This window comes from Elaeis guineensis, chromosome 7 (assembly GCF_000442705.2).
Source record: "Elaeis guineensis isolate ETL-2024a chromosome 7, EG11, whole genome shotgun sequence".
NCBI classification, from domain to species: domain Eukaryota; kingdom Viridiplantae; phylum Streptophyta; class Magnoliopsida; order Arecales; family Arecaceae; genus Elaeis; species Elaeis guineensis.
Window position 1 is genome coordinate 27,550,550 of NC_025999.2, and position 20,932 is coordinate 27,571,481.

Here is a 20,932-nt window from a genome sequence, read left to right on the forward strand (position 1 = left end):
CATGTAGCCATAGGATATTTGAAAATATAGATTATAAAATAGTTAAAACTATTATTTAAGCATGTGATTAAAATCATAGAAACTACTCATGCCTACTAAATGCTTCAATAATAACAAAAGAAAAACAGCCTTGGATTACTTAAATAGTTAATTGCATACAAAAGAAAAGATATTCAACAATATTTAATAAAAAAAATATAATTTATATATATGAAAAAAAGTTTCATCTACTCCTCCAAAGATAAGGAAATCAACCACTCATGGAAGGGATCTTGCACGCCGTTGCTGAAGCGAAATTCAGTGCAGGGGTAAAATGGTAATTTTAAAACTTTTTCAAAATTATGATTTTATAATGAAAAATATTAATTAATCTAATTAATTAACATGTATTTACCCTACACTAGGATCTAAATATGATATACAGCATGCATGCATTTAAATTTGAAATTCAAATTTGAACAGTAAATACTTTACTGTAATGTGTTCAGAACACAATACCTTTATGCGGGTAGTAGATCACCGTAATCTTATCATCATCAGAAGAGTCTGATCATCACGACATAGCTACACAGCATGTCTGGCCTCTACAGATCATCCACACGAGGCTCCCGATCTGATCGGCTCCTCACGGGTGCTAGCTCGTTGTAGAGCCCTTTCGATGGCCGATGCTGATCGAACTCCTTCGATCGATGTCTGTCGATTCTTTAGATACTTTGAATCATCAACAAACATGCTTGAGAGGATGTTGAAGATCTTCCTAAAATTTGGTGAGCTCACGACACTCATAGCTCACCTTCTCACTTCCCAAACCCCAGGCTGAAACCCTAGGGTACACTAAGAAAAACTCTACGCCCTTTTTTCTTTCTTTTCTTTCTTTTTCTCTCGAAAGATTTTGGACCTTCACCTCATGCAGAAAGGTTTCTCACACCACAAACTTTCTCTCCAAAAAATTCTACGCACACCCCACTTTTCTTCTCTTTTTAAAACAACGTCGAACGTGTCTTATCTGTGTGAGAGGATAAAGATAAGTGGTTGCACATTTGAATTCAAATCGAGTTTGAATTCAAATGCAAACCAACTCATCCCTATCCACTTATGGCATGAGAAGAGAAGGGTGTGGACTCTTTGTGCGTGGAAAGGTTTCACAAGAAACCTTTTTTCGTGTAAGTTATATGGCGCACAAGATGGATAAGCATGAAGGCAAAAGAGATAAGTTATCCATTCAAATTCAAACATATGTTGAATTTGAATGGTTAACTAATCAGCTTTATCCATCTATATGGTGCACAAAAGTGGGCATGGGGAGGGCTTTGCGTGAGAAAAAATTTATGAGAAATTCCTTTTCGTGAATTCAAATGGGCGCAGTGGATGTGAGGTGGCGCAGGGAGTTTGGGTCAAGGTGGTTTCATTATTTAAACCAACCTAATTGAACCAAATAAGTTAGGCCCAATTAGACTAATTTAAATCCAACTTAATTAGGCTTAATTAGGCTCAATAAAATCTTAATCAAATCAAGAATTGACTAAGCCTAACCCCTGATCAAATCAGGGACCAAACCATCTCGATGATTAGGTCAACTCTTAACCTAATCGGGTCAAACCCAACTGAATCCAATTCAATTGGACTTGATCCAAAAATAATTACTCAATCAAATTGAGTTAATTAGTGATCAAATCACTAATAAAATCTTCATAAATATTGAGTCCAAATCTGATGGGCAATCGAGTATCAAAGTCCATCAACATAAAACCTTGATCGAAGAGTCCCAAACCAGTGGGACTCTTGACCCCGGTACCCAAAATATGTGGGACTGGTGATCAGAGAATCCTGATTCTCGATCACAGAGTCCTAAATATGTAGGACTCATAGTCCATAAATATTAGGACTCTTCATCAGCCATCAGATCAGATAGGAACCTCTAATGTGTGTGACTCCGCAGGTTCGAATCTAAGCCGGTAGCACAGGAACCAATTCCTGTACTAATCGAAGTGACCATCTAGCAATGATACCCGATATTCAGATAGGTCGAATAGTCACAATCGCAACACTCAGAACCTACGTAAATATGGTTACTGTATAATTCATCCCTTTTGACCCTTATGTTTAGGATGACTCAGGGTTAAACTGTTAACCCTGATTAGATCATCCGAGTCATGCTCAACTCAATCAGTCCTGTGACTCCTCACTAGGACTATCCTGGCTAAGGTTTTGTTAAATTGAAATATGACTGTACACAGCTCCTGAACTGGAGTGGTCAATCCCATCTTGACACACGCACCGATAAGTCAAGTACTTGACTACATCCAGCAGCCTTCCGTCACTGAATTAAAAATTCAGGTAGTCCAGTGTCTAAGTGCAGTGAGTTGCTTGCAAGTCACCATGGCGGTCTCAGGTCAGAGAGATATTTATACTCATATCCCATCAGAGCAAATCTTGACAGCAGAGATAGCTCCGGAGTCGGTCATGTTCAGTGCAGATGTACCCTTACATCTCATCTGTATGCCATACCAGTGTCTCCACACTCCTTGGTTAAGAGGACAACCAACCTATATGGCACACAATGACCTATGCTCGATAAATATTATTGTCCTTGGTAACAATGTATCATTTGATCGTGAACAGGTTTAAGGACTAAACGATAAATTTTCCTTTGTCGAGTCTAAATAGTCCTAAGGACTTCACCACAACATAAGAGTTCATTAGAAGATGATAATTTGTGATGAAAAATATCAAAATAACTTTTATTTATTTATGATTTATGTACTAATACAACAAAGAGCACAACCGTCAACAGGCTGACGATTGGCTTTAGGATACTATTCCCAACAATTGCTCCCTTCATTCTCCTTCTTGCTGAAATGCTAAAGTAGAGGCTATGAACAGGTGGAAGAAAGATTGGAGATTGAAGAAAGAGAGGGATGAGAGGCTAGGGTGGCAACTTTTTGGGATGTGGAGAGAGATTGGATGATTGAATCCCTAGATTGAGGCGTTGGGATTTTTTTATAGGTGACAGGTGGCATTGAGTTTAATTGGTTAGGCAATATGGGACTAATGATTAATGATGGGAACAAGAATTGGTAGCTAGGGTTTTATGAAGTGAATATGTGAGGGCTCTTAAACAATGGAAAGTTAAGATTTAATATGAAGATCAAGGGATGCTAGATGAGAGAAGGGAGGTGCTAAAGTTGTGAAAGGAAGAGGGGGTGCTAATTATTTGGTGTAAAAGAAATAAGGTGGCATGCTAGAGTTTAAAGTGAATGACTTGGGGGCGTGAAAGAGTAAGAGGCAGAAGAGTTTGGATATGGAAAGAAATTGAGGTGTGAATATTGATGTGTGGAATTCAGCATGAAGAAAGGAGGCACGCTTGGTTTCTTAAGTGGTGTGTGCTAAAAATAAGAGGAGAAAGGGCTTCTTAAGTGGTGCCTCCTTTCTTGGCTCTTGGATCAAAAAGAGTGCTTTCCATCCCTTGGATCTTGGTGTGGCTTCCCATCCTCTAGGATTTTCATGAGTTGGCATCATAAATCTTAACTGTTGAGTGGAACATTGCTTCAAGTCATTGGATGACTTTCTTATTTGATTAGCCCTTCAATTGGTTGTTCTTAACCCCTTGGTTCTTGAATTTTGCTTTGGATTTAAACCAATTTGAGTCTTCACTAGCATAATCTCTTAATTTCCTACAAAAGAGACTAAGAAGCATTAAATTCCAACTATTAAAGATTAAATAACATAAAAATTAATACTTCTAATGTCTGAATTCATGTATTGATCAATTATCGAAGCCAAATTCAAGGACTTTGTCTGGAACTTTATCATATGCCACTTCATCTCCCATGAGCACTAGTCATCGATAATGATTTTCAATTTAATGCTGCCTGATTTGCTGAGTTTCGTTAGGACCTAGACATCTCACATCATCTCACATCAGTAGAATATCCCCAAGCTAACAGAAAAGCTGAGGTAACTAACTGAACTCTTCTGTAGGATTTAAAAGCCATGTTGGATCGAGCCAAAGGATTGTGGGCAGATAAACTTCATCACATACTTTGGGCATACAGAACCACTCAAAGAATATATCCATCAGAAAGATCCCCTTCAACCTCTCTTTTGGAATCAAAGCAGTTATTCCCATGGAGATCGGGCTCCCCTCCCCACAGGTTGGAAACTACAACCACCAAGACAAGCTAAAACCGCTTCGAGCAAACTAGATTTACTTGAAGAAGTCTGAGAGAGGGCTCGAATCAAAATGACAGCCTATTTGTAAGAAAGCACGGTAGTTACTTGCATGTATTTCAAAAATAATTTTTAATTAATAAAATAGTGAAAGATATCTAGATTAAACCCCTTTAATCTAGTATGTATCAGATCTAATATGTTAACTATCTATGTCTAGATCTATGACACGCATAATCTGAAATTAAAAATATGAATTTAAGATTAGATTTCAATACCTTGTGTGGGTCGGACTTCACCGCAGTCGATGATCCGTGGATATCAAAAGATTCCTCAATATGCACAGTTGTCCGACCATCACAGGCATCCACACGAGGCTCAAATCTAATCAGAGGTTTGATGATCTCCCCAGGTGCTATCTCTCTTACAGAGATTTTCTCTTGATGGCTGATCTGACTCCCTCTTCAGATCTTACAAACACTTTAGAGATGAAGGAGAAGTGGAGGAAGATAAGGTGGATGAGTAGGAACTATAGAACACTTTCTCTCTTCCCTTATGATCTCAATGCCCAACCTAGAAGCCCTAGGAATTTTCCATGCTAGATGAAGTTACCCACACCCTAGCACATGCCCTAACTCTCTTTCTCTCTTAGTAAAATCTGATGGCATGCCCAAAAGGAAGGCCCTTTAAAAGATGGTGTCCAAAGAGGCTAGGATGAGAACAACTTTTCATTCGAATAAAGATCAAGTTTCAAAATTGAATTCAAAATGAGTTTGAATTCAAAACTGAAACCAACTTGATCCTCATTAAGAGGGGATAAGGAAGTGGGTGACAACATTCTTTTGGTATTCAAAATCCCACACCAAAATCAGATTAGCATGAGGATTGGCGTGGGCAATCAGGTGATGGCGCAAGGAGATCAAGTCCAAACTGCTTTGGACTTTATGTTGATCCAATTTAGTTCAAATCAAATCTCATTTAGTTAGACCCAAATAAATGAATAAACCTAATTAAATTAGGTATCAATTCAGATCCTAATCTAATTAGAATTTATTCAAACTCAAGTTCTGGTCAAATCAGAAATCGAATCCTTTTGTAATTTAGTTATCTTATAACTCAATCAGGCTAAACCCAATCCAAGTCAAACTGAATCTAATTCAATTAGACTTAATCCAAACTTCAATTCTCAATCAAATTAAGCCAATTAACAATCTAATTACTAATTAATCTTTCAATAATTTATTAATTATTTTATTACAACTTTTGCATAAGGTTCATCATCAATCACATTGACAATTATACCCTTCAACATTGATCAACCATCTGATCAGATACAAACCTCTTTTGTATGTGATCCTATAAGTTCTATTCTATTGGTAGTGAGATATACTGTGATCTCTATCACAATATCATCGAAACTCTTTTTGAGAGGTTGGAATAATTCTAACTCTGACCATCGAGGATCATCGATTATCAAGATGATGCTCGATGAGTCTCACAATCCACCAGTGACATCTAGTAGTATATAGTGGCAACCCAATAAAATAAAAGTATCAAATCTCTTGATGTAGTTGCCGTGTGATTCAATCCTTTTATCATGAGTTCCGACTTGATGAAGGTCATGAAAAAACTCATCAAATCCCAATGTCAGTCATATGCTAGATTGGCTTGACTCGAGTTCACTTGTGAATCCTGTGAAAATTTTTTTTCAGTATTTATACTTGCTTTGCCTAAAGACTTTTTGAGCTCAGTCTCATAAATCACATAGAACTACTCTTTTTCTATCAAGATTGATAGATTCCATCTAGGTGCATCATACTCTTAATAGTAAATCTGAATCCACTGAAGTCAACATGTACCGTAAGGATCCAAATGGCTAAGGATCCAAATTTTGGTGCAGTCAAACTAATAGCCTCACTACGAATAGCTAATGCACCGCAAGTTAAATGACCACTCACACCACTGCAGCATCGAGCAAACCACTGACGAATGAATAGTCATTCAAGTAGTTTCTCATGTTGGTCATGCTCAATATAAGTTATTTTCTAACAACTACTTGCACTCTCACCCCAGTGTCTCTATACTATAGACTCAAGACTTATCTATCCAAAAGGGAGGTGATTTATATATCGATCTTAATGAGATCGATCACCATCCTTCATGATGATCCTATGATTGAAAATATTTAAAAATTAACCACTAATAATGTATGTCTCAAATTCTCAATACTTTGAGAATATATAAAATCATCTATTAATTTCTAGAACAAATTATGGACACATAAAATTTGATTGAAAATAAAAATATCTTTTATTAATAATAAATAATTTATAAGTATAAAATTAGATCCTAGAATTATAAAATATGTCAGTCAATAATTGACTTCTAGGGCACACATCTAACACTATCAACATAGGATGGCACAATATTACAACTCCCGTATCCAAGTCGAGGAGTTCAAGATCGGTGACCTAGTCTTGCATCGTACCAAAGTATCACAACCAGATGAATAAGAGAAGCAATCCTCAAACTTGGAAGGTCCTTACCAAATGGACGAGGTCATTAGACTCAGGACATACCACTTGAAATAGTTGGATGGGACTTCGCTGCAACAATCTTGAAATTCAAGTAACCTCTAGATGTATTACCAATAAATATAAAAATACTCTCTTAATAAAGTCTTTTTTCTTTTATTTCCAAATTTTGTAGATAAATAGGACCCCCTACCAAGCCATTTGGAGAGACAAGAATGCCAGGTACTTTGTCATCGAGATGAAGCCCATCATGATGAGAAGGCACTTTATCATCAAGATGAAGCCTACCATGATAAGAAGGTATTTCATCACCAAGATGAAGCTCGCTGCAACAAGAAGGCACTTCGTCATTGAGATGAAGCCCACCACGATGAGAAGGTACTTCATCATCAAAATGAAGCTCACCATGATGAGAAGGCACTTCATCACCAAGACCATACCCGCCACAATAAGAAAGCACTCCATCACCAAGATGAAGCCTATTGCGACGAGAAGGCACTTTATCACTAAGAAGAAGGCCACCGTGATAATAAGGCACTTCATCATCAAGATGAAGCCCGTTATGATAAAAAGGCACTTCGTCACTAAGACAAAGCCCGCCACAATAAGAAACTACTTAATTACCAAGATAAAGCCCACCATAATGAGAAGGAACTTCATCATCAAGATAAAGCCTGTCGTGACGAGAAGATACTTCATCACCAAAATGAAGCCTATCGTGAAGAGAAGGCACTTCATCACCAAGATGAAGCCCAACGTGATGAAGGCACATTGTCACCTTGACGAAGCCCACCATGACTCCAGGCACTTCATCACCTCAATGAAGCCTGCCTTGACATGAGGCACTTCGACACCCCGACAAAGCCCTCCTTGATGTAGCCATAGGAAGGGTGCCTCATAACCTAGATAAATATGCAGTGATAGTTTTTACAAGAAGAGCACTTCAGCTCCAAGACCGACACCTTGGGTATACCTATGCATTCCCCAAAGCACCTTGAAATGACCCTATCAACTGAGAGGCAGGATGGCCCCAAAAATTTGAAATCTAGTAGAAAACCTTCAGGGTTGGGATGCACCCCTAATTTGAAGAAACAAAACTTCATGCTAGGGCATCCAAAACTATCCTAATGATGTGGGATAATAAGAACGATCAATGAAAGATAGAAGATAGTATAAAATCTAGCTATAGGAATGAAAAATAAAGACATATAAGAACAAAAATAGCTTTTTAGTTCAAAGGATCAGAGCAACAAACAGATAATTACAGAATTAGTGTAAATTTGCAAGCCAAACTGATAAAACAAAAATTTCTTATAAGCCAGATCAGTAGGACAAAGAATTTTTACAACTGAACAAGGACCTCGGAAGCTTCATCGCTCCTCACACGAGATGATTTCCCATGATCTTAGCCTACCATACTAATGATGACCCAGGGAGATATAAATCATCATGAGGTGCCATCACAAGGAGATCAGCATCGATCCTTGGGAATAGTTGCTTGGCCAAGAATTTGCACTTCGTGAAGCTGGTTTCATAGGCCGTTAAAGCTGACTTCAATGCCCCATGGATATGTTCGACTTGGCCCGTGGTGAGCTTCGCTTCCATCCATTTTACTTTGCCCTCGACAAAATAGACTGTTGCTTCATTCTCCTCTAGATCTGACTGAAGTTTCGTTGCCATTGACCGCCAATACATGATCGAACATTTCCAAGAAGGAACCTTCTCCTCCTCCATTAGAAGTCCGTTCCAAAGCCAAAGTACCTTCTCGATGCTGCTCCATTTCACCTCCTCGGCCACATTGCCCGAATCTATAAAGTGCTCCAGGAAAGTGATCCTTTCATAGGCAGTGTGAAGTTCTCTCTGAGATCGAGCAATTTTTTCAGCAGCACCCCATTTGGCTTCTTGGGCAACCTTGTCTGATTTCAAGCAAGCTTTGGTCAAGCACCTCTTTTTTGAAAAGTATGACTTGTTTGTCTATCTGATATTTTTTCAAAGGTGCCTTATTCTACAAAAGCCTCAGCACACTCCTCCCTCTCTAAAACCCTTCAGCTCCCGTCGAAAGCCTTCTTTTTAGCCGTGCAGACCTCCTGCTCCAGAGTCTCAATGCATGCCCTGATAGGCAAAGCCCTAACCTACGGAAGAGGTTCGATGCTGATAACTATGTGACCATAATGTTCACATTGGTAAGGCTGTAGAGAGAGATGGCAAAGTACGCAACGAAAATCAAAAGACAAGTCATGAAGGTAAAAGATTCATTTTATTAAATAAAAAACTTGATTATTATATAAAATAAAAAAAAGAAAAAAGATTACAAGGTCGAAGCCTAAGTGGAGACATTGACCATCTCGATCTAGGGGGTTCCCAAAGCAGAAGTCTCCATGCTCGCAAGTTCCAACCGAAGCTGGGCTTCCTCGATGGTTGTTGGCCCCGACTGTGGTTGGGCTTCTTCAGCAACCGCTAACTATGGCTGGGGCCCCTTTTTGATGACAACCTCGATCAGCTGGTGATCCTAGCCTGCCTCGTCCTCATCCAAGAAGGAAAGATCAAGGTTGGGAAGGCGGGCGGCTATCCTCTCCCAAAGCACATCCTGCTCCACTTCATTGGAGAAGGCCACCTTCTCTTGGGTGAACTCTAAAGAGGACCAAAATGCCTTGACTGCTAGTCGACTGGCATTAGTGAGCTTCTCATCGGCCTCCTGATGTCTCTTCTTTTCTACCAAGAGATCTGCCTTGGCCTTCTTCAGTGCTGTCTTAACACTCTTGTGTGCAAATTTGGCTTTTCTTTATGCTGTCTCAGTCGTTGCCTTCACTGCTTTAGCCTCCCCTTTCGTTGCTTTGGCCGCTCCCCTTGCTGTCTCAACCATTGGCTTCACTGCTTCAGTCACCACCCCAGCAGCTTCAGCCTTTTCCAACACCTCCCTAAGATGCCATACTTTGGCCTCGGCCTCATTAGCCCTTGTGATGAATCGAGTAGCTTCAACCTTCTTTAGCACCTCCCTAAGATGCCTCAGTTCGGCCTCGGCCTCATTAGCCCTTGTGATGGAGGCCTCAGACTCCTTATGGATGTCTGAGACCTCTGACCTAGCCATCTTTGTTGAGCTGCTGAACATGGCAAGGTAGTGGCCAACCTACAAAAGTGACCAAATCAGCTACCGAAGATCCAAAAAAGAAAAGAAAAAAAGAAGAGGATTGGAGAACTTATTCGAGTAAAAGTGGCGATAGCATCCCTTTGCTGGGCATTTAGGTCCTGCTCCTCCGGCAGGTCAGTGTCTGCGAGAAGAAAGAAACTCCAAAGCTACTCGTGAGCCACTTTGTGGTCCCATAGGGTGGAGCTAGAGGGTATGATCAGAAGCGCCTTTAGCCCTTGGCTAGGGAGAGGGGCTGGCTTCGGGCCACTCCTCTCAGCTTGGGTGGACGATTCTGAGACCTGGGAGGTAGGATCTGAAGTTGTGACTAATGGACGAACTGCTGCCACTCGAACCTTCTACCAAGGTCGAGCATGGTGCGCAAGCCGCTGGCACCTGAACTTGCACTAGAGAAGCTTGGACCACCATCATGGGCAATAGAACACCCTCCTTGGCAAGCTGCTTCATCGAGGCAATTGGAGCTTGCCATGGTTTCTTTGGCCCAATTGCACCAACCACCCTGGAAGATGAATCTTGGGCCTTCCTCTTTGTCAGGCCTAGTTTTTTCATCCCTTGACCTCCTCAAGCCTCATTTCTATGTCGAACCAAAACAAGTCAAGAAAGAGAAAAAAAAGAGGTAAAAAAAGAATCTGACCCTTACCTCGAGAATCAATTGGGTTGAGACCAACGTTGAAGAGAGTTTGCTCTGACAAGAGCTCTAGCAATGGTAGACTTTTGCTCCCATACAATGCTTCGAAGCACTGTTTATCTTCATCGCTTACCTCAGGAGCTCGGAGGTTAGACTCCCTAGGTCAGCCCTAGTTAGCAAAACCCTAATCGCTCGTGGCTAAGCAAGAGATATAGAAAAAACACTCCTTCCAACCATGGATTGAGGTGTTAGATGTATGCCCTAGAATTCAACCAGACCGACATATTTATTCCTTCTAGGACATAATTTTATACTTAATCTTATTATTTATTAATAATATTGGATAGTTTAATACCATTCATGTAGTATATGTGTCTATGAATTATCCAAAAAATTAATAAGAAGATGACGCATATTCTCAAGAGTTTAAAATTTGAGGCATATGTCATTAGTGATTAATTTCTGAAATACTCCTAATGGATGGATCACCACAGAGACGGTGATTGATCTGATAAGATTGATGTATGGATCACTTCTTTTTGGATAGATGAGTCTCGAGTCTATAATATGAGGACACTGAGCAAGAGTGCAGGTGGTTGTTAGAGAATAAGGGTACCGAGTGTGACCAACATGAGAAGTCACTTGGATGCCTACTCATTCATCGGTGATTTTCTTAATGTTGTAGTGGTGTGACTGGTTCTTTGATCTGCGGTGCTTCGATTACTCATAATAGGGTTGTTGTAGTTTAACTATATATATACTTGGTCTCTAGCTATTTGGATCCTTGCGATGTAGATTGACTACAATAAATTCATTGTAAGAGTAGGGTGTGCATCTAGAAGGGATCTATCGAGCTTGATAGATAAGGAATAGTCCTATGTGATTTATAAGATTGAGTTCTAAAGATCATGGCTATGGCAGTATGAATAATGAAAAAAAAAATTTATGAGATTTCATATAATGAACTTGAGTCAAATAAATCTTATACAAAACAGATGATGATGTTTGACAAATTTTTTATAGCCTCTATCTTATCAGAAGTCACGATAGAAGAACTATATCACACAGTAACTACACCTAGAGGTTCAATATCCTTTATTATGCTAGATTGCTACTACATACTGCTATGCATCACTGGTGGATTATGAGATCAATGAGAATTATTTTGATGATCAATAATTCTCAATTGATGAGTTAGAATTATTTTAATCTATTAAAAAAAATTTTAATGATATTTATGATGGAAATCATAATATATCTTACTATCAAACAGAATAGAACCTATAAAGTCACACACAAAAGAGATTCTGACTGATCGGATAGTTGAATTATGATTTTGAATCATATAAGGATTCAATTATCAATACAATTGATGATTGGACTGATTTGTAAAAATTACATAAGAGAACTCGCTAACAATTAGAGAGTTATAGGAGGACTTATTTACAATTATTGCTAGATTATTTGATTTGATCAAATAATTGGAGCTAAGTCCTAGTCCAATTAAATTAAGATTTAACTTGATTGGACTTGGTCTAAGTTTGACTCATATTAAATTTCATAAGTCTAAAAAGTTTAGACTCAATTAGATTTTGACTTAAAAGGAAACCCAAACCACCTTAGATCTTATCTATAAGAGTCCAAGTGCAGAAGGACTCTCTCTAGTCCCACACACCCCATATCTTTACATTAAAAGGGTTTTAACATGGAGTTTCTTCTTGGTTTTTTCCATGGAGAAAAGAGAGCAAGGTTGTGGTGCAACTTGATTCATGAGAGTCCAATGGCCTTTGGACTCTATCTTATCCTAACAAAGTAGGGGCATTGGGATTTAATTGTGAGGGGACTTAAATGTGCACCTCCTCATGTAAGAAAGAAAGAAATCAATGCTAAAAATGATGGTGTGAAAGGGTTCATGTCGAACTTGGGTGCAACCCCATCCAAGGAATCCCAGCACCCAAGGACTCTATCCAAAACCCTAAGGCATTAAGATTAAAAGGCTTGGAGATTAGTTTGGCATTAGGGACTGAAGGAAATATGCGGTAGTGTAGTAAATGTGATTTTAAAAAATATTATGCAGCAAAAATGAAAGATTAAACAATTTAATCCTAATCACATGCATAAGATCTAATCTTAAACTACCACATCATAATCTATGATATGAAAAATATACACTTTAGATCTAGAAACAAAACACACATCGATCTTATCGATGCTAAAAACCTAGATCTAACTATTAGATCTACCATAGGAATCAAGATAAGTTAAAAATCATTACCAAACAAATTTTGATCTTGATCTCCTCTGATCCAATGGTAGGAGAAGGTATTCCTTAGGTCACTCATAGTCATACAAAATTTTCTGACCTCTATAAAAAAATTCACACGAAGACTGACGCAGATTAGGGACTTGGAGGTGCTAGCCTTCAAGCAACTTCGACAGTTGATCTTTTTCTTCTTCTACAAGCACCTTGGACACTCCAAAGTAAGAGAGGATCTAGAGGAAGAAGAGAGGAGGAGGAATAGAGCTCTAAAAAATAAAAATATAGCAAGGGAACCAATGATGTATCACGCCAAAGGAGAGAAGACTCCTTTTTATAGACTTGGAATTAGGGTTTTTCTAAGGAAGGGCACCAAGAGTCCACACCAAAACCAACTTTTGGCACCCCAAAAAATTTTAAAAAAATTACTAGGATGTGGAGAAAGATTTTGGAGTCTCACACACCAAAATATTCTTCAAAAAAATAAGAAAAAAATAATATAATACCAACAATATTTATATATGAAAAATCTCTTTCCTAGTTTACATCTTATCTCTAATTCGGATCGCATTCGAATTATGCAAGAGATAAGATTATGACTCATCAAATATTGTCACCCACTCTTATTGGACCCTCTATCATGATGCCAAAAATCATAATCCAAATCCAATTAGACATGGAGAAGTTGACATGGGTTCAGGAGTGGTGTAGGAGATAAGGATAGAGTCCAAGTTGATAAAGGCTCTTCATTTTCAATTCTGATTATAATCCAAATCAAATTTGGATTGAATCCACTGATAAAAATAAACCTAATCCAATTAGAAACCTAAATATCTCATCAAATTTTTAATCTAATTAAGAATTAGCTGAGTCAAAATCCTGATCGAATCAGAATCAATTTTTTTTTGTAATCGAGATTGATCATATCAAATCCAATCTGAGTCAAACTGAATTTAATTCAATTAGACTTATTCCAAAGCTCTTTACTCAATCAAATTGAGTCAATTAGTAATCTAATTACTAATTAATTTTTATTAATAGTAGAGTCTCAATCTCAGTGGGACTCTCTTAGAGTCCTAGTTTGAGTAGGACTCTTCACTAGAGTCACAATCCAATTGGATTTTTCAGCCATCTGATCTGACCAAATCTTTTAATATGTGTGACCCCATAGGTTCGAATCTAAGCCAGTAGCATAGAAACAATTATCTATACTGATCGATGTAACTATCTAGTAATGGTGACCTGATGATCGGATAGGTCGAAGTATTGCAAAGCAACCTTCTAGAACCTAGTGGCATATGGTTACCGTATAATTTATCCCTTTGATCCAAATATTCATGGTGACCTAGGGTTTAAATATCAATCCTAATTTAGTCGACCATATTATATTTCAACCTTTCAAATCAATCTTATGCATTACCCTGGCCAAGATTTTACTGAATTGAAATACACTAATGCATATCTCCTACTAATTCAAAGGGGTCAATTCCATCTTGACTCACACACCGACTTAATAAGTACTTGACTGCACTCAGTAATCTTTTATCACTGAGTTAGAAACTCAGATGGTCCGATATTAAAGTATAGTGAGTTGCTTACAAGTCATCATGGTGGTCTCAAATCGGAGGAACACTTATATCCATACTCTTCACAAGCTACTCTTTATAGCAGAGTGCTCGGCACATGATCACATTCGATGTGAATGTACTCCTACATTCCATCTACATACTATAACAGTATCTTCACACTCCTTGGTTAAGAGGACAACCAACTCATATAGCACACAATGACCTACACTTGATATCGCTATCATCCTAGTAATAGCATATCGTTTAGTCGCGAATATTTTTAAGGACTTAACGATAAATCCTCCTTTGTCGATTATTTATAGTCCTAAGGACTTTATTACAATATAGGAGTTTAAGGATGGTCAATTTGTAATAAAAATATCAAATAATTTTTATTAATAAAAATTTATATATAATTTATAAAATGAGCACAATCGTCAATAAGCTGACGATTGGCTTTGGAACATATTTTCCAACAACTCCCACTTGGACTAAAGTCAATCGGTACAGTATCGAATACTCATCTTCAACTTGTAGTCATCGAACTTCTTGATTATGAGAGCTTTAGTAAATGGGTCGGTTAGGTTCTCCTTTCTGTCGATCTTCTGAAGGTCAACGTCACCTCGATCCACGATCTTTCGGATAAGATAATAGTGGCGTAGAATATATTTGATGCACTGATGGGATGGCTCCTTGGCTTGAGCAATGGCTCTAGTATTGTTACAGTATAACAAGACAGGGCCATTAATGGAGGGTGCCATTCCGAGCTCACTGATGAACTTTCATAACTATACAGCTTCTTTCACAGCATCGGATGCTGTGATATACTCCACTTCGCAAATAGAGTCTGTCATAGTGTGCTACTTGAAACTTTTCTAGCAGATCACTCCATTATTTAGGATAAAAATATAATCTGACATACTCTTGCTATTGTCATGGTTTGACTGAAAGGTGGAGTTAGTGAACTCGACAAGTTTCAAGTCAGTTTCATCATACACAAGCTACTGGTCCTTAGTATTTCTCAAATACTTAAGAATGGTCTTTACGACCTTCCAGTGATTTTTTTTTTATATCAGACTGGTATCTACTCACTACTCTTAAGAGTATGCTACATCTGATCTCGTACATATCATGGCATACATAATAGAACCTACTACCGAAATATATGACATTCTACTTATACGCTCTCTCTCTTGAGGAGTTGTCAGACAATCTTCTTTCGAAAGAAAAATTTTTTGGCCCATCGAAAGATAGCCTTTCTTAAAATTCTCCATGCTGAACCGTTTCAGCATGGTATCTATGTACATGGATTGGGAGAGTCTAAGCAGTCTCTTAGATCTATCCCTATAGATCTTCATCCCTAGGATGCAGGCTGCTTCTCCCAAATTCTTCATGGAGAATTATGATGACAGCCACACTTTTGTTCCCTGTAATGCAAGGATATCATTTTCGATTAAGAGAATATCATCTACATACAACACAAAAAATATAATTATTGAACCATTTGTCTACTTATATATGCAAGGTTCCTCTCTATTTCTAACGAAGCCATACATTTTGATCACCTTATCAAAATATATGTTCCAACTCCGAGATACTTGCTTCAATCCATAAATGGATCTTTGAAGCTTGCACACCTTAAACTCATTTGTGGATATAAAATCTTCAAGTTTTATCATATACACCTCTTCGTTCAGCTCTCCATTTAGGAAAGCTAACTTTACATCCATTTGCCAAACTTCATAGTCCAGATATGCTGCTATCACAAGTATGATCCGAATAGACTTGAGCATTACCATAGGAGAAAATATCTCATCATAGTCAATACCATAATATTGATGATAACCCTTGGCAACCAAATGGATTTTATAGGTTTTCACCTTTCGATCTGCACCCCTCTTCCTCTTGAAGACCTACTTACACCCTATGGGTTTAACCCCTTCAGGTGGGTCAACCAATGTCCATACATCGTCAACCTTCATGGACTCTATTTTGGAATCATGACTTTAAGCCATTTATCAGAGTCAGACCTCTGCATTGCATCCATATAGGTGATCGATCCTCATCGTTCTCATTGAGTTCGATAAGATCTCCATTTCGAATCAAGAAACCTAAGTATCTGTCTGATTGATGTGGTACTCTGCGAATCATTTTAAGGATGTTTGTTCATTGGGCTTCAGATTTGATCTTATCAAATCCGATTCAGATTCAATAATCATTGATGTCGATTTTTTTATTTGTCGAACTTCGTCAAGCTCGATTTTAGAGGTACTTATTTCTTTACTAAACAATTCTTTTTTCAAAAAGTATGCCTTACTGCTGACAAACACCTTTTGTTCAGCAAACAGGTAAAAGTAATATCCTCTTATTTTCTTGGAGTACCATATGAAGTTACATTTATCAGATCTAGGACTGAGCTTGTCAGTTTATAATCGTTTAACATAAGTCGGACACCCCCAGACCCTGAAGTAAGAGAGGTTCGGCCTATGTCCTGACCATATCTCATATGGTGTCTTACTAACTGACTTGCTCGAAACATTATTGAGCACAAGACAAGCTGTTTCAAGTGCATATCTTCAAAAGAAGATCGATAGAGTTACAAATCCTATCATGGACCGAACCATGTCCAACAAGGTTTGATTTTCTCCTTTCTGAGATGCCATTATGCTGTGGTGTCCCTGGAGGGATCCATTAGGAGAGAATTTTTATTCTCTCCTAGACATGTCAGAAATTTACTGGAGAGGTGTTCACTCCCTCGATCAGACTGAAGAGTTTTAATACTTTTTTTAGTTTGTTTCTCTACTTTATTACGAAACCATTTAAACATTTTAAATGATTCAGACTTATGTTTCATCAAGTAGATGTACCCATATCTAGATAGGTTGTCAGTGAATGTAATAAAATAGCTATACCCTCCTCTGGCACAAGTGCTTATGGGTCCACATACATCAGTATGTATCAGACTTAGCACATCACTGGCTCGTTCATCTTTTTCAGTAAAAGATGACTTGGTCATCTTTCCAAGCAAACAAAATTCACAGGTAGGTAACAATTCATAATCATCTTTACCAAGAATTCTTTCTTGAGCTAATCTGTTCATCCTATTTTTGTTGATATGCCTACCCTACAATGTCAAAAGTAGGCATCCATGCATCATTTATTCTAGAGTGTTTATTTGAAATGTACATTACATTAAGCCTAGATACAACATAGATACTATTATTTAACTGTCCATGCAAAATTGTAACACCATTAAAAAATAATATCATAAAAAAAAATTTTATTGATATTTCATAATTGAAATTAGCCAAAAGGCCTACAGAAATAACATTTAAAAGAAAACTAAGACAGCAATGACAATCATCAAGAACAATGTAACGAGATTCGAATACAAGCTTGATGATTCCTAAAGCTAGAACCGAAACTGATTTTCCATCTCCAACATTCAGGAATCTTTCATTATCTTCAAATCTCTTAGTGATCTGAAGATCCTGCAATAAATTGCAAATGTGAATAGAACTATCGATATCTAATACCCAAGTCATTGTATCAAAAAGAGAAAAATTACAAGGTGTTATCACATAAATACCTTGTCCAGTAACTGATTGCTTCTTCTTCTTTGGCCTGGTCGGATCAAGAAAAGCGATATACTAAGGATAATTTCTCTTCCAGTGACCTTGCTTCTTGCAAAAGAAGCACTCTACCTGACTTTGATCAGTCTTGAACTTGAGTTTCTAGGACTGACTCCCAGCATCAGGTACCTTCTTATTCTTTTTCTTTTTTTCTTTCTTAAAAGGGATGACGACTACCCAAAGAAGATCCTTCCACTAAATTTATCATCTTCTTGTGGAGCTGATGATCCTTCTCAAAAGTTTGTAGCAACTACAGACTTCGTCATTCTGAAATGATTGAGGAACGGTGGTAAGACTTGGGTAAGAAGTTCAGGATCGCATCCGTCCCTAACTGTTCATGCAAGAGAAAGTTGAGTTTGCTCAATTTTTCAATCTACTTGATCATGTACAATACATGATCGGTAATAGATACACCCTCCCTCATCCGAGCATTGAAAATGATGCAACTAATCTTGTGCCGCTTAATATCGTCAGGAGTACCAAGGAATCCCTCAACACTTGAAGCATTTTCTATGACTGAGCCTCTTCAAACTTTCGACTGAACTCTTGTTCATGGAGGCCCGCATGATGCAATGAGCCATGGTGCGATCGTTGAGCCACTTTAAATAAATATCTCGAACTGCTCCTCAAGCATTAGAAGCAGGCTCCTCAGGTGCGGATCCGTTATCACATAAAGGATCCTCTCATGCTCCAGAACTATCTTTAACTTTCGATATCAATTATCAAAATTCGATCCGATAAGCTTCCACTGTCCAACAGTGATCGAGTGACAAGTTTGACATCATATTTGCACACACAAGGAAAACATAAAGCCTAATTAGTATATAATTTATTAATCTTAAAGACTTGGACTTTAGTCTAAAGATCTTTCACTATTTTATATGAATTGGTAGCCTCTACCTCCAATTCGAAAATTATCTTAATTTCTTAGTGGGTACTAAATCCACACAGACTACATACAGGCTCGAGGATGGCTCGATCAACCCATATGCACCTATGGGTAGGTTCTCAATCAATTATTTCTTCAAACAACTTCTAATTAATTTAGTCTCAGATTTTATTTCAGTAGGTGATGGGCCTCCACTGAAAGTTTGGTTAGTCAAACCATTAAAAACCTACTCAGTGATTCTACTAATAAATGATCAGATCGAAGATGGCTCGATCAACCCAACCATCATCAGATAGTTCCAAAGTCATCATATGATGAATGATAATTCTATTATTCAGAGTGAACACTAGACGGATGGCGCCTACAATGTCAATAAATAATGGACCATTATCACTCACCTTAATGGGAGGCTATGATCTAGTTATCACCATAACCAGCTCATTTTAGGACCTAATAATTTAGAAGATTTAATAGTTTAGAGAAGAGAGAAGAGAAGAAAAGATCAATCAGTAGACCATAATTCTTCCACTGACTTCACCAAGTCATTGAATCAGGTTAGGTCATGCTGATTGAACTGGCACCTAGATCAGTCACACTGATCAACCTTAATGGCATGGGCTAACTTGAATCACTTAGCGATCTAATCAAAATCTAGTTCATCAAATTGGCCAGATAAGTGAGATCGTGGGAGGGTCTGCTAAGCTTGCCTTAGACACCATCGAAATGGTCAGTAAGCCGCTCTTAATTAAAAATTATCGATCAAAATGCCAAACTTATCTTAGACACCAATTGGTTAACTACTTTTGATTTGACCAACTTAATGATTCAGGCTCAACCACTGAGCCACAATCAAAGTCTATTTGATCTAATCAAAGACATGAACTTGACCATCTACAACTATTGTATTAGAGAAATTCTGATTAATCTAATTCAATATTTGGTTAGACTTAATCAATTTCTCTATATGGTCAATTAATTCTTTGATTCTAACCTTAGTCTAACCCAATTAAAGAGAAGAACCTGATTTGAGTTAACCCATGCCCATATTTTATGCAACGTCATTAGATCTAAATTACAATTCTAGATCCAATCAGCTTGATACTTAATTCTCAATTAAGTTTTGCATCAACATGGTTAAGATTTTGAAAATAATTTTTTATATAAATTTTTTACATCAAATCATAAAATTTTTAGATCAAATCTAAATTTTTTATGATTTTAAATCAAAATAATTTTGATTAAATAAGATTAGATGTAACTAACTTCTTAACTTGCATCACATACAACAACACCTAGATTTCAAGATCTAAGATTTTGCAAGAAAGTAAGTTTTCTCTTTTCTTTCTTCTTCATGGGACCTCACAGTGGCACCCTACATGCATGAAGAGCACTTTGAATGAAGAGAGAGTCATGAAACCTACTTGCTCCTATGATCGGACGGCCTGGTGATTACCCATCCGAGTACTTTGCTACTCAGAACATCTAATCTAAATAATAATAATCAGATCTAAAAATATAATTTAGATCTAATCTAAATCATAAATAATAGATCTAAATAAAAAAATTATATCTAAAGTCATATTAATTCATATCAAAAAACTGCTCTGATACCAGTTGAAGAAATATACGTAGTGCAGTACATGCAATTTAAAAATTTTATGCAGTAGAATAAAGATTAAATAATTTAATCTAATCACATGCATAAGATCTAATCTTAAACTACTACATCATGATCTATGATATGAAAAAAATGCATTTTGATCTAAAAATAAAATACATATCGATCTCATCAATGTTGAAACTAGATCTAACTATTAGATCTACCATAGGAATCAAACAAGTTAGAGATCATTACCAAATAAATTTTGATCTTGATCTCATCTAGTCCATAATTGGAGAAGGTATTCCTCAAATCACTCACAACTACACGGAGTCATCTGACCTCTATAAAAATCCATGCGAAGACTGGCGTAGATCAGGGACTTGGAGGTGCTAGCCTGCAAGCAACTTCGACAGCTGATCTCTTCTTCTTTTACAAGCACCTTAGACACTCCAAAGTAAGGAGATCTAGAGGAGGAAGAGAGGAGAGGAGAAGAGCTCTAGAAAATA